Consider the following 15447-nt stretch of genomic DNA (forward strand, 5'->3'; position numbering starts at 1 on the left):
GGAGCTGTCCAGTGCTGAACCCGAGGCGGCACAGAGGAGGCGCAGAAGGAGGCGGTGGCTCGAGATGCAGCAGCGCCGAGTGCTTTCACCCACTCGCGTTCCCCGATGACTCTGAAACCTGAGGGGGTTGGATGAGGTGGGCGGGAGTGAGGGGAGAAGCAGAGCTTTTGTGGCTCAGAAGGAAGGAAACTTGTACGTACTGAGGAGGAGGGTGCTGGCGTCTTGCATGCTTAGTTCAATCAGCCTTTTTGCCTGAAAAAGAGGAAGAAAGGAGTTTTCATTTCTGACTTAAATCGGAGGGGAGGAACGTAGGATGGAGACGTGTCCTCCTGAGCATCTGCTCATTTTTGGCAAATCATCAAATCCTCCTCCTTGTCGGTTGAAGAAATGATTAAAACCTACTTGCAAAAGTCTTGGCTATGAGGGAGTAATGGAGACATCTACTGGCTGAGCTTTTTTAAAAAATGTCATATTTAGAGAACCTGTGCTTGAAAGGGGACCAGGATGAAATGGAACCCGTGAAAGTATGCAAGTGAAGATGTGTAAGGGACAGAGCCTGTACAAGGGGCAGGACAAAGAGTGTGAGAGAATGAGAATGGGTGAGTGTGCATTGAGTGAGAAGGGAAGTCATCCCTAGAGACTGAGAAGTCATTCCTATAGACTGAGATATCCCAACAGAAGAAAGAAGAGGTCAATAAGTACATCAAGCTCCCTCCCAAGTAATTGGAAAATCCCTTAACAGCATCTAATTGTTTTATTTGAAGCTTTAAGAATGTCTTCTGACATTCTGAAAATACTAATTAGTACTGGATATGTAGTGTTTTTACACCTCCATTTTCCATATGCACCTTTATTTTCAAATTCCCCAAGAAAGACAAGCAGTAAATTCCAAATTCATTTCAAATCCCAACTAATAAAAATATCACCTGTAGTATTCTAAAACAGCACTGCTTAGATTTACTTTATCATTTTATTTTATTCTTATCACTGAGAAAATACCTGAGCATTGAAATGTAAGCTCCAAAGAGCAAAAGTTTATCTGCATTGATCATTGTAGTATCTTGAGCATCTAGAACACAAAAATATGCCTGGCACATAGTATTTTCTCACAAAATACTTGCTCAATTAATGAGTAAACTAGAAGATCATGATGCTAAAGCTAATAATTTAAAAACCCATCTCCATACCTAAGATGAGAGTCTGCCTGATATGTCAATGATGAAGGCTTTTGGAATAAGACATAGCAACCAGTTTTCCAAACTGCAGTGCATGGTCTCCAAGTGAGCTTTTATAGCTATTCAAAGAATGGTTATTAAATTTTTATTTACTTACAAGTAGACTTCATGTTCATATCCAACTTTCTGTTTAAATTTTGCTTTGTGGTGTATGCTTCTTTGCTGAATAAAGGTCATCCCAGTTTAATGCTCTACCATAGCACATGTAGTAATAATAACAGAGGGGAATTTCTGTTTGTTTAATGTATCAGAGTGTACAATACAATATAACCTCTATCTATTTTATCATCTAAAGATTGAAGTGTAATTTTGTCATTAGTTGATTTTTTTAGAAAATGTCCATAACACTAACGATTCTTTAGTTTTCTAGTATTACACTTAAAAAGTTTTACTAGCAAGTCCTTTTGTAAGTAATTCAATGACACAGCAAATTTGAAAGACCTGGGTTCTGGTCTTGGCATTGTTTTTAGCAAGGTGTACGGCCATAGGCAAGTCATTTCAAGTTTCTGTATCTTGGGGCACAAATTGTATCTGGGCCTCATGATTTGGCAGTAAGAGAGTACAGAAACAGCATCTGAGCCACTATCCAGGAGTGTCTGTCCTTCCTCTAGTGCACATCTAATAAGAAAAGAGCAGGCTATGAGAAGTTCCTGCAAGTTAGCATTCTTTCCAGTGGATCGCCTTCAGTCTACATTGCCAAACAAATGGGGTGAACTAATTGGGTCTAGAACAGCACTGCCCAATAGAAATATAATGAAAGCCACAAATGTAATCCATATATGTAATTTTAAATGTTCCCATAGCACATTTAAAAAGAAAAATGTTAAATTAATTTTAATAATATATGTTATTAAGCTCAGAGCATCCAAAATATTCTCAATATAAAAGCAATATAATAATTATTAGTGAGATATTTTACATTTTTATATTAAATATTTAAATTCAATTCTGAATTTTACACTGATAGCACTTTACACATTTCGAGTGCTCAATAACCATTTGGGGCTAGATGTTACCATAGAGGGCAAGATCTAGAAGATCATGCATTTTGGTTTAGAATGCTCCAGAAAGCTTAGGTCCATTCAAGATAAGGTACCATGTTTCAAATGTTCTAGGAGGCCTGATCCATTTAATATGTCTGGAGTCAAGGTAACTGAGTAGATAGACCACCTATGTCTATGTTAGTGTGCATCAGTAAAGGAGATCATCTGAAAGAGATTTTTATAAGGGACCAAGATTTATCACATACACACACACTTCTAAGTAGACTACAAAATTCAATACCAACTCACGAAGACATATTACTCAAGCAACAAATGGTTGAGCATCAGGCATTGTGGTTAGTTAACACTGGGACAAAATAGATGCATCTACACAGTAAACACATGAAACTTACAATCAAGTGGGTAGAAAGAGATAATAAAAATCTATCATATAATTTAAAAAACAGCATATTGTGAGAAGTACCATGAAGAAATAAATGCTGTAAAGTGATAAAAAGTTCATGGTATTGGGGAAAGGAGCTTTTTATGTAAAGAGATAAAGGATAGAAAGATATCTGTGATAAGGTAACAACTGAGCTGAGACATAAAGAATGAGGAGTTAGATAGCAAATACTAGTGAACAATTTAAGGGTATGATGGAGAGAAACTTACACTTGGTAGAAGGAATAGGTGTGTAAATGCATTAAGACTACAAATATTCCATTCTTAGCAGGAAAGGGGATTGGAAGAAAATTGCAATAAGGTGAAGTTCATATACAATATGAAAAGTACAAACAATTGAGACCAAAAGAAAATTATTTTATAAAACAATCAAATGATCCTAGCATGACTAGCACCCCACTACCACCAAGTACGGGAATCTGATTTGTAGATATAGATCAATGGCCCTGTGTGACCTAAAAATTAAAAACAAAGTCATCTAAATGCTTATTGATACTATGTAAGAATTTGGTTATCATATATACAAAATTTTAAGCCCTGTGTGAAAAGGCCCAAAGCTTTTCCATCAAACCCTGAAAAGTCAATCTAATTGCTTCAGAACTATCAAATTTGCATTGATTAAAAAAGCAATGTGCAATGGAGTTGTTAGTTGTCATTATGATTGACTTATCACTATTATAAAAAAAAAGATGTGATATTAGTATACCTGTAAGTAAGACAAGCTAAAGGAGGTGAAAAACTGCTGAGACCAGATTTTATGTGAGCAGTATAGGTATAGTTATTTTAAAGATTTACATAAGTGCTGCTTTAAATCATTTAAATAAGCAAGGATTAGGACAGTGGGATTTGGTAAAAAGAAACTGGATTTGCTGTTGGGAGATTCAGCTCTACTCTTGGCTCTGCCATTATTTACTCACGTGATTTTTGACAATTTTCTCAACCTCTTTGAAAACTTTTGCTTCATTTGTAATATAAGAGTGATGTACTACATACATCACAACTAGAACAGTTGCAGTTGAGTGATGAATAATCGTCCAGGTATATTTTTCATGAACTCATTCTTGATAGTCATAAGCTTACAAAGTAAATATTATTTTTAGAATAATTAATACTAGACCTAAGTGAACAAAGTGGCACAACTTCAATCAAGTTCCTGATAAGGCAAATAAAACTACAAATAGCCTACTCGATCAATACAATACAAAATTAGAAATCCAGCTCTTATTTCTAGTCTTACTGAGATTCTGGACTTTTCTATACTTATGCTACTATGTGCCTCACATGCCCATTTGCAAAATGAAGATCATAGTCTTCATTATACAAGAGTAGTAGCTTAGAAATTTCTGATTCAGAAGTCTCATTAAAGAATTCTGATCACCTCTGTGGGTCTGGGTGGAACTTGAGAATCTGCATCTTAATAAGCACCACAGGTGATTTTTGACACAAATAGAGCACATGCTGACAAATACTGCCTTGAGCCATGGAAAAAATAACTCTAAGATAATAGAAGAGATCACCTGATAAACACAAAGTCTTCTTATAAGTTGTAGACTGTATGGAGGAAAAAAGAAAATAACAATTATAAAGAGTATCATCACCATCCCCATCATCATCATCATCATCCTGTAGTTTCTGTAGTGATTACAGTGGCCAGACATTGTTCTAAGGAATTTACATACTTTAGCTCATTTAGTCTGTCTTCACTACTACACCATGAGTTTGGTACTGTTACCATTTTACAGATAGGAAACAAACAAACAAAAATTAATTGCCCTGAGTAATACAGCCATCTGACTTCAAATGTCAGTCTTAAGCACTATACCAATGGACCCAAACTTTGATACACATGAGATTCACCTAGAATGCTCTTGTCAGAACACAAATTAGTGGCTTTACCCCCCAAATTTCTGGCTCAGTAGGCCTTAAATAGGGCTTGAGAATTTACATTCATAACAAATTCCCAAGTGATACTGATACTGGTGGTCCAGGGACCTCCCTTTGAGAGCTACTGCTCAGTGTTGTGGTTTTCACCATTATAATCTGTCACTGCTGTATCCTTACATTTTCTGAGTAGAGCAAGAGCAGAGCAGACTTTTTGGACACTTTTGGCAATCCAAATATGGAATCACTGTCAGCCATGACCATTATATCAACTGCTATGTCAAGACTGAAGTAGCAGAGAGAAATGGAACACCCAAAACCACAAGTCTGGACTCTGGGATAACAATTCCAACAGGACTCTGATACGAGTGGGAACTTCACCTATTATAAGCTACACATGAGAGCTCTGATGGCCCCAGGCTCAAGCTTGGCTATACCAGGATCATGCTCGGAGCCCTGCCAGACTTTCACTCCACCAGACACATGCTGCCTCTGTAGACACCTGGCTTGAGACCATCGCTGGCCTCTGCAACCGAGGAGGTCACCAGTGACTGGGACTCCTTACCAGACTATATTGCTCTGCTCAAGTCTATGGTGTAAGCTCCTCCTCTCTACATGTAACCTGCATGTGAATCTACGGGTTTATTGGGAAGGTCTCCCCTAATAAATCTTGCATTATGGAAAGACATAAACATGAATGACTCCTTTCAGGAACGCCCCCTTGCTCACCAAAATTTCCCATTTAAATTACATGCAAAAGGAGAAAGTCAACATTAATGGATGGAAATATGCCTGAAATCTTCTAAGGGAAAAAGAACTCTCTGGTTTGCTATTTCTAACTTAGAAATCTTACCCAAAATGTTTTTTTTCTCCTAGCAGTTATTCTTATCTGCCTCCAGTTTACCCTTAAAACTCTTGCTCCCTGTCAGCATCACTCCATCTCTTTCTTGAGTTATTTCCTCTGTTTTTCACTGTGGAGTCATGACTTGAGGCTGTTCTTGCATTCCCAATGAAATGCATTTTTTAGGTACTATTAAGAACAGAATCACTAGGGCTTTGACTCAAATTGGTAGTTTTCTCTAACTCCCCCCACATCTCTGTAAACCTAGAAACACCAGAAAAACTTTGACCACACAAAAGAAAACACTAGGGAATGGCATTTATATAGAAGAACCCTAATTGTGCCAAGACAAAGTACTTTCTTAAACCACTTTCTATGTATTGTCCTAATATTCAGCAGTACAAGAAAGGACCAATATGGCATTTATGAAAAATCACATGAAATTAGAAAACCCAACTAAATTTAATACAAGGATTGATTCCCTTTCTCATTAAGAAATAAGAACAGCCCTGACCAGTATGTCTCAGTTGGCTAAGTGTCAACCCTTAAAGCAAAAGGTCAATGGTTCAATTTGTGGTCAAGACACATGCCTGGGTTAAAGACCAGGTACCCTTTTAGGGTATGTGCAAGAGGCAAACGATTAATGTTTCACTTGCATATTGATGTTTCTCTCACATGTCGATGGTTCTCTCCCTTTCTTTCTCCCTCTCTTCCTCTCTCTCTAAAACTAAATATATAAAATCTTTTTTGAAAAATAAAGAACACCAATAACAAATTTGAAACAAATTTTAGTAAAAGAGAGTCTTTGTAGATAGGAAGAAATGTGAAATGGATAATTTTGTCTGTTCAGTTTCATTTGCTTCCCTTACTGGAGGGAAGTGCCTCACACAATATGTATCTATATGTTGTTTTGTAGTTCGTGATGCTGTTTTCATTAGCACATTACCTTGGACACAATGGGAGTTTACCTCATGGCCAATTTAAGACTTGGCTCTTCATCTTAACCCAGGAGCTTTTGAAAGCTAGGAACTTCAAGTGTCGAAGACCATGGCTATAGTGCACATGAGCACACAGAAGAGACACTAATTAATGACAATTCTTCATAAAGAAGAGAAACTTGTAAACCCAAACAAACATATTTAGAGTAATATTAAGTTGCTTATAAAAAAGTCCTTTAGATTTTATTTATTTATTTATTTTTAGAGAGCATGAAAGGAAGGAAGAAAGATAAGGAAGTAGCATCAATGTGGAAGAGATACATTGATTGGCTGCCTCTCACGTGCCCCCAACTGGGGACCTGGCCCAAAGCCCAGGCATGTGTCCTGACTGAGAGTTGAACTGGGGACCTATTGGTTCATGGACTGATACTCAATCCACTGAGCCACACCAGCCAGGATAAAATTTTTAATGTTTTAAAAAAACATGAGGAAAATTATTCCAGTAATGTTGATTTGTTGAAATTTCAGATATCACCTTAATATCAAGATTGCATGGGAAAATAAAATAAAGAAACATAACGCTGAAATATATTTTAACACAATGCAATAGAAAAAGAAATTACTACACATATTCTGATGGAAATATTTTCAGGAAAGGAAAGAATGAGCTTACTAAGTGTGAGTTCAGGTACAAAACAGTTTTGCAGATCTATGATTTCTTTTAATAGTAATATTATGTATGCCAAGTTTTCTTTTTAATGTTTCCTTCAAACTTATGCTAATTCTAAGAGAAAAAAATGGAGGCAAAGGAATTTTAGGTTTTCTGTTCAACCTGTGGTCAGTTGGTCTCTCCTTCTCTGCCTCCTCCTCTTTTGACATTCATCAAGTGCTCAGTGACAAATAGGCTGTAAGTGTGAATTGTCTCCAAAGAAAAGGAAGAGAGAACTTCTACACCTGTGAGGTAGTTATTGAAGTTTACTTAAAACAATCTTCTTTTGATTGCTTTTGGTGCTAGCATTTAAGTATATCTCATGCAGAAGCCTAAATCTTGTGACATAAATAAATCATTTCTACTTGTCATTTTGACATACTCTTTGGAATAAATAGCTTTAGGGAAAATTTTGCCTGATCCTTATCAACAGCTCCCTATTCAGACAAAGAGAACTTTACAGAAGTTTTGGCACAAGAAAATTTCAGCTACTTTTGTTCACTATGTCAATGAATGTTGTTCTTCAATAATGGGGCTGACTTCAAGTATACATGGCCAGCACTTGTCACAGTAGCTGGGGAGGAATGGGATCATCAAGAACTCACTAGAGAAATAACAAGTCCTTATATATTACATTTTTTTAAAAAGCAGAAACTGAAACTAGAAAACAGAAAGTTAAAAAGAGAAACAATTTGCAAGGATCTGCAGTATCCTAACTATCAAATATGATAAAAATTAGCTGTTTCAATTGTTTGTTTTTATATCTCAAATCAGGTATTTTATAGTAAAAAAAATTAAAATTTCATTAAAACAAGAAAGAAATAAAAAAGTAAGAAAACTTTTCTGAATGTCAAAGTTGACTTAATGGAAATAGATTAACCAAGAACTGAAGAGAATTCCTTTACTTGAGGAATAATTTGCAAAGGGAAGGAAAGAAATAACTATCAATTTTCATTACATCTATGGCTTTGTCCCCAAATGAATGACCCTGATGGGATATAGGACCCTTTTTTCTTTTGTAATTCACTGGTCTAACAAATCTGACAAAATGTAAATATTCCAATAGATGTCAATATATCACTCAGCAACACAGTCACCTTTTCTGATTGACTTTCCCCAGTGGTCAGCAATCCACTTATGGAAAGTTTCAGTGCTCTGACAGGCCTCTGGAGGAGGTATTTGGGATCAGGGAGGGTTTTCAGTGCCTATCTTCAACCAAGTCTTCGTGATAATAATAAATGTTATTCAAGTTCTGCTGAGCATTCATCTTGCCAGCAGTCCACTTCAGGCTGAAGTTTGATTTCACTGTAGGAAAGGGCTCAAGTCCTTTCTTCCATCCCATACCAATCTCTAAATTTCTGGGGTCCTGGAAATATTCTAGGCCTCCACTGTGTCACCTCAAAGACTAGCTGACCCACTTTCCAGATAGAACCAACATCATCTCCTATCTGATGCATTGATTGTGAACAGAAGGCTGAGGAAATGAGAAGCTGTGTGCCCACTGGGAGAGGAGTTAAGCTGCCAGCACGGGGTGCACAGCAAGATCACAGAGGCACAACATAATTCTCCAGAAAGCAGCTTTGATTAATGACAGAACAGCCTGCTTCCAGATGAAATTATCCTGGATTTTAAACACAAACAGTAATATTGAAATTATAAAACTTACCATAAACTTAATTTTATATGTTTGATAATTAATGGCACCTGAAAACTAGATATAAAGAGTAAATAAATCATTCCCATAGCTATTATTTTGACAATAATAGCTATGTCTGGGATTCCCTCAGACAAAGATAGGAAAGAGGAAAAGAAAGTTTGTGAGCTTCTCTCCTGCCAGAAGGGCACAGGGCATTGTTTCAGTCCTCCTTCTCTAAAAAGATTTAAGATGTGAACTCAGGGAAGAATGCTGTGGGAACACAGTACCTGGATTAGAAAACCTTCTATTAGTTCTCTTGGAAGAAGACAATAGCTACAAACTCCAGAAAGGCTGATTTCAGTGTTCATTGAGAAGTCAAAAATATCAGGTCAGGTCTCTCTGACAATAGATAAGCAGAGAGAAGCACTGCCTGGGGGTGGGGGGGTGGGGGCGTAAAAAAATGTAAACTGTGGAAGCAAGTTGCTAATTAGTAAGAGACAGTGGAAAGGAGGGAAGGACAGCTAGGTATATTAAGGAAGCTAGAAAAATAGCCATACTTTCAGTACAACATAATAGTGATCAGGTATTTTTAAATTATTTTATTGTTGTTCAGTTACAGTTATCTGCATTTACCCCCCACCCCAAACAAACCCACCTCCTTCCCTTGCTTCCACGCCCCCCTTTGTTTTGTCCCTGTGTCCTTTATAGTAGTTCCTGAAAATGCTTCCCCACATTGTCTCTGCCCCCCTTCCCTCTGGCTATTGTTAGATTGTTCTCAATTTCAATGTCTTTGAGTATATTTTGTTTCTTTTTTTCTTTTGTTGATTATGTTCCAGTTAAAGGTGAGATCATATGGTATTTGTCCCTCACTGCCTGGCTTATTTCACTTAGCATAATGCTCTCCAGTTCCATCCATACTGTCCCAAAGGGTAGGGGCTCCTTCTTTCTTTCTTTCTGTTGTGTAGTATTCCATTGTATGAATGTATCATAGTTTTTTGATCCATTCATTTACTGATGAACACTTAGGTTGCTTCCAGTACTTGGCTATTGTAAATTGTGCTGCTATGAACATTGAGTGCATAGGTTCTTTTGGATTGGTGTTTCAGGCTCTTAGGATATAGTCCCGGCAGTGGAATTGCTGGGTCAAAAGGCAGTTCCATTTTTAGTTTTCTAAGGAAATTTCATACTATTTTCCACAGTGGCTGCACCAGTCTGCATTCCCACCAATAGTTCACTAGGGTTGCCTTTTCTCCACATCCTCTCCAATTCTTGTTTGTTGATTTGTTTATGATGGCCATTCTGACTGGTATGAAGTGGTATCTCATTGTGGTTTTAATTTGCATCTCTCTGATGGCTAGTGATGCTGAGCATCTTTTCGTATATCTCTGGGCCCTCTGTATGTCTTCCTTGGAAAAATGTCTATTCAAGTCTTTTGCCCATGTTTTAATTGTTTTTTTTTTTTTTTGTCTTCCTGGAGTGGAGTTGTGTGAGTTCTTTATATATTTTGGAGATCAAACCCTTGTCCAGGGTATCATTGGCAAATATGTTTTCCCATACAGTTGGTCTCTTTTCATTTTAATGCTGTTTTCTTTAGCTGTGAAGAAGCTTTTTAATTTGATGAGGTCCCATTGGTTCATTCTTTCTTTTATGTCCCTTGCTTTAGGGAACATATCAATGAAGATGTTGCTGCATGGAATGTCTGAGATTCCCCTGCTGATGTTTTCCTCTAGGACTTTTATGGTGTCATGACTTATATTTAAGTCTTTTATCCATCTTCAGTTTATTTTTATGTATGGTGTAAGTTGATGATTGAGTTTCATTGTTTTGCATGTAGCTGTCCAGATCTCCCAAAATCTTTTGTTGAAGAGGCTATTTTTACTTCATTTTATGCTTTTTCCCCCTTTGTCAAGTATTGACCATAGAGACTTGGGTTTATTTCTGGGCTCTCTATTCTATTCCATTGCTCTATGTGTTTGTTCTTGTGCCAGTACCAGGCTGTTTTGATTAGGTATTTTTAATAATCTTTTTACTACTTAACTCATTATAAATCACAGAATACCTCTTAAATATAGCAAAGGATTTTATACTGCAGACATTGATCATGAATAAATTTGTCTTTAAACTTGACCTGCAGGTCATGGAAAGAGTAGTTCTCAGAAAAATATGTCCATGAACAATAACAAGTAACTTATAAATTGGCAAATTTTTAAAAATCAGGACAGAGCTTTCTGCAAATTATGATGTTGCTTTTGCATCCAGTTTAGTGGCTTTGTATTACAATGTCTGTTCAGGAAGTTGGGTTTCTCCCATCCTCTCACCCACCCCCTCTTAGTATAAAGGCAGATTGGACAAGGACCAGGAGAGAACTGAGACCTAGTGCTAAGGGGTAGATTTTTGAAGAGTGAAGAGGATTTTTTAAAAATTTGTCTGCTCAACGTATCCACATGAATTCCTTCTTTTTTAATTATTATTTTCCTTATTTAAACTTGTCATTTGAGGAGGTGAAGTGAAAATATGAGCCCAATATATCCCTCTCAGTGAGAAAAGTACCTCCTCCCACACAACATCCTCACCAAAACAAATCAACTAAAACAGCCTCCAATCAAAAGTTTAGAGGATTATATCTCTTAGCATAATATTCTCCAGGTCTATTAATGCCATAGCAAAAGGTAAAATTTTCTTCTTTTCACAGCCAAGCGGTATTCCATTTTGTAAATGTACCATATAAGACAGTCAGAGAAAGACAAGTACCATATGATTTCACTCATATGTGGAATCTAATAAACAAAATGAAGTAACAAGGAAAATAGAGACAGACTCATAGATAGAGAGCAGGCTGACAGCTCAGGTGGATGGGGGGTTGGGAATGGAGGGATCAAGCAAAATAGAAAAAGGACTCATAGACATGGACAACAGTGTAATGATTGCTGGGTGGAGGTGGGGAGTAGAGGTGGAAGAGGGTATGGGGGGGATAAATGATAATGTATAAAAAAGTACAATAAAAAGAAACTATTAATGCTAGGAATGCAAGGTTGGTACAACATTTGTAAATCAATAAATGTGATTCACCACATAAAAAAATGAAGGCTAAAAACCACATGATCATATCAATAGATACAGAAAAATCATTTGATAAAATCCAGCACCAATTTATGATAAAAACTCTCAGGAAAGTGGGATTCAAAGGAACATACCTAAAGATAATAAAGGCCTTATATGACAAATCCACTACCAGCATCATACTCAATGGGCCAAAACTACAAGCATTCCCCTTAAGATCAGGAACAAGACAGAAGTGTATGCTTTCTCCTCTCTTATTCAACATAGTACTTGAAGTCCTAGCCACAGTAATCAGACAAGAAGAAGAAATAAAAGGTATCCCAACTGGAAAGTAAGAAGTAAAACTGTCTTTATTTTCAGATGACATGGTACTGTACATAGAAAACACCAAACATTCCACCAAGAAACTACTAGAATATATAAATGAATTCAGCAAAGTAGGAGGATACAAAATTAATATCCAGAAATCAGTTGCATTTTTATATGGCAATAATGAACTAACAGAAAGGGAAATTAAGAAAACAATACCATTCACAATCACTTCAAAAATAATAAAATACTGAGGAATAAGCCTAACCAAGGATGTGAAAGACCTGTACTTGGAAAATTATAATACACTGAAGAAAGAAAATAAGTGGAAGCACTTACCATGTTTATGGATAGGAAGAATTAACATCATTAAAATGTACAGACTACCCAAAGCAATCTATAGATTCAACACAATTCCTATCAATATACCAATGGTGTATTCCACAGAACTAGAACAAGTATTTCAAAAATTCATATGGAACCACATAAGGGCCCACATAGCCACAGTTGGAGGAATCATGCTACCTAACATCAAACTATACTATAAGATCATAGTAATCAAAACAGATCAATGGAACAGAATAGAAAGTCCAGAAATAAACCCATACTTTTATAGGTAATTAATATTTGATAGAGGAAGCAAGCACATACAATGGGCTAAACATAATTTATTCAAAAATTATGTTGGGGAAATTGCACAAATATGTGCAGAAAAATAAAATTGAACCACCTTAATTACTCCCCACAAGAATTAATTCCAAGTGCATTAAAGATTTAAATGTTAGACCAGAAACCATAAAAATCATAGAAGAAAACATAGAAAAATCTCTCAGATATTGCTTATAGTGATATTTTATCAGCTATTTATCCCCAGACAAGGGAAACAAAAGAAAAGATAAATAAATGGGACTACATCAAACTAAATAATTTGCACAGCAAAGGAAAATAACAGGACAATCCACAGAATGGGAGAACATATTTGCCAGTATATCTGATAAGAGGTTAGTATCCAAAATTTATAAAGAAGTTACAAAAATCAAAACAAACAAACAAAAAAACAATCCAATTAAAAATGGGCAAAGGACCTGAATAAACACTTCTCCAAAGAGGACATACAGATGGCAAATAGACCTATGAAAAGATGCTTAACATCACTAATCATCAGAGAATACAAATTAAAATCACAGTGAGACACCATCTCACACCTGTCATAAGGGCTATTATCAGCAAATCAACAATCAATAAGCACTGACAACAAGAATGTCAAAGAAAGGGGAACATTTTTGCACTTTTGGTGGGAATGCAGACAGGTGCAGCCACTGTGGAAAGCAGCATGGAGATATATCAAAAAATTAAAAATGGCTCTGCCTTTTGACCTAGCAATCCCACTTCTGGGAATATATCCAAAGGAGCCCAAAACACTAATTCAAAAGAACATATGTGCCCCTATGTTCATTGTAGCATTGTTTACAATCACCAAGACATGGAAGCAGTCCAAGTGTCATTCAATAGATGAGTGGATAAAACAAATATGGGACATTTCCACAATAGAATATTACTCAGCCATAAAAAAGAAGAAAGTTTTACCCTTTGAGACAGTATGCATGAACTTGGAGAACATTATGCTAAGTGAAATAAGCCAGTCAGAGAAAAACAAATACCATATGATTTCATTCATATGTGGAATCTAAGGAACAAACTGAACTAACAAGAAAAATAAAGACAGACTCATAGACAGAGAATAGGATGACAGCTAATGGGGATAGAAGTTAGGGGGTGGAGGGATTGAGCAATAAGGAAAAAGGATTCATGGACACAGATAACCATGTGATGATTGTGGGTGGGGGTCAGATGGGGGTTTAAGGGGACTAAATGGTAATGGAAAAAATACAATATTTAAAAAGAAACGAAAGAAAGAAAGAAAGAGAGAGAGAGAGAAAGAAAGAAAGAAAGAAAGAAAGAAAGAAAGAAAGAAAGAAAGAAAGAAAGAAAGAAAGAAAGAAAGAAAGAAAAGGAAGGATGAATGAACTAAGCCAGGAATGTCCTTCTGGTGACAACTGCTTTTCATCTGCCACATACCTTCTCTGAGGCAATAAACCATATTCTACTACCTTGAAATGAAAAGGGGGATGAGATTAAGGTCTCAAATTGTTTATCTACATTTCTTTTTTTTCCCCATTTAGAGTTCTCTCTCTCAATTTCTCCCTCTCTTCCCTTTCTGTTTCTTTTTTAAATATCAAAAGAAAGTATTGAAAAAATCTATTTTTTTAGGTCAAGAGATCAGGCAATTCTTACACTATGAAAGAGATTTATAAAAATACAATGTTAGAATCCCAGGAAGTCAGAGTCCCTTAGAGCACAAATACAAAAGAGTAGATATACCCATATCTTTTTTCTAAATTTAAAATACCTTTCAAGACCCTGGACTTTTTCCATAAAAATGAGATTTCACTGTAACTCAAAAGAAAAGTTTTTAAGAAAATGCATTGTTGTCTGACAACTACATATACTTGCTTTAAAAATAATTTAAATTTACATTTTATGTGTTTAATTTAACTATTGCCTGGATTATTCCAAGAAATCCAGGAATACATGCTTAGAATGAATGAGATGACTGCAAAAATATATATATGAGAAAAGATATTCATTGTAGAATTATTTATGAAAAACAGAGGATCAATTTAATTGTCTTTCAATCAAATATTGATTAAATAAATTGTGCTGTAATTACTTATTATGGTTATTAAACCTGATATTCATCATTATATCAGAGTTTCTAAAATAAGGAAAAGAAGTTAAAAGACAGTGGAAAAAAAGACATAAAACTCTAATTTTCAATGACAAAATAATTATGCCTACATGAAATCCAAAATAATCTAGATTAATTATTTGAATTATAATAAATAAATTTAACAAGTTTGCCAGATACAAGGGCAATAAAATCAGTTATATTTCATACCAACAAAAACAGTTTGAAAATGAATTTTCTTTCAATTCAAAAAGTGGAGGGAAAAGACTTCCAAGGAATCTTTATAGAAAATCACAAAATATTAGTTAGTGAAATTAAGGGAGACCAAACAGAGGAAGAGATATATCAAGTTCAGAAATTACAAGGTTCAATACTTTTAAATGTCAATTCTCCTCTAATTGAATCTATAGGCTCATTGTTAACCCAAACAAAAACCCAGCAAAGATTTTGCAATGTGTGATAATTGATAAACTGATTACATAGAAATGCATAAGCATAGAAATGCAAAAGCCAGAATAGCCAAGACTACCTTGAAAAACAGAATGTCCCCAGATATCAAAATCTATGATAAAGCTGCAGTAATTGACACAGTGGTATTGGCTCATGAATTGACAAAGAGTCCAATGAAACAAAAGAGTTCAAAA

This window comes from Phyllostomus hastatus, unplaced genomic scaffold (assembly GCF_019186645.2).
Source record: "Phyllostomus hastatus isolate PE091 unplaced genomic scaffold, TTU_PhHast_1.1 phas_scaffold_1674, whole genome shotgun sequence".
In the NCBI taxonomy this organism is placed as follows: domain Eukaryota; kingdom Metazoa; phylum Chordata; class Mammalia; order Chiroptera; family Phyllostomidae; genus Phyllostomus; species Phyllostomus hastatus.